Source organism: Brassica oleracea, chromosome C9 (genome assembly GCF_000695525.1).
Source record: "Brassica oleracea var. oleracea cultivar TO1000 chromosome C9, BOL, whole genome shotgun sequence".
Taxonomy (NCBI): Eukaryota; Viridiplantae; Streptophyta; class Magnoliopsida; order Brassicales; family Brassicaceae; genus Brassica; species Brassica oleracea.
Window position 1 is genome coordinate 30,070,960 of NC_027756.1, and position 506 is coordinate 30,071,465.

The following is a 506-nucleotide window of genomic DNA, read 5'->3' on the forward strand; positions in this document are numbered from 1 at the left end:
CACCAAAAGATGGTGTTGCTTCCAAAGGCAAGGCACGACTGGATGCATCTCAGATTCATGGACTATAAGTCGGTGGATGAGTATAATTCAGCCTTGTTCAAAATAGTATCCATACTAAGGCTTTGTGGTGAAGAAGTCTCCGATGTGATGATGCTTGAAAAGACCTACACGACTTTTAATCAGTCGAATTCTGTGTTGCAACAGCAATATAGAACAAAAGTTTTTGCCACATATACTGATCTGATCTCATGTCTACTCTTGGCCGAAGCAAACAATGAGCTTCTTATGAAGAATAGTGGAGCTAGACCGGCCGGGACAGCACCATTACCCGAAGCCCATGAGGTTCAAAAGAAAGATCCCAAAGAGACCTACCCATACGGTCATGGCCGTGGTGGGTACAGGGGACGTAGGCGTGACAATCATAACGGTTGAGACAACTACTCAACCGGCCGAAAAGGAAACCACAATAACCGTGGTCGTGGTTCCAATTACGGTCGGGGCCGAGG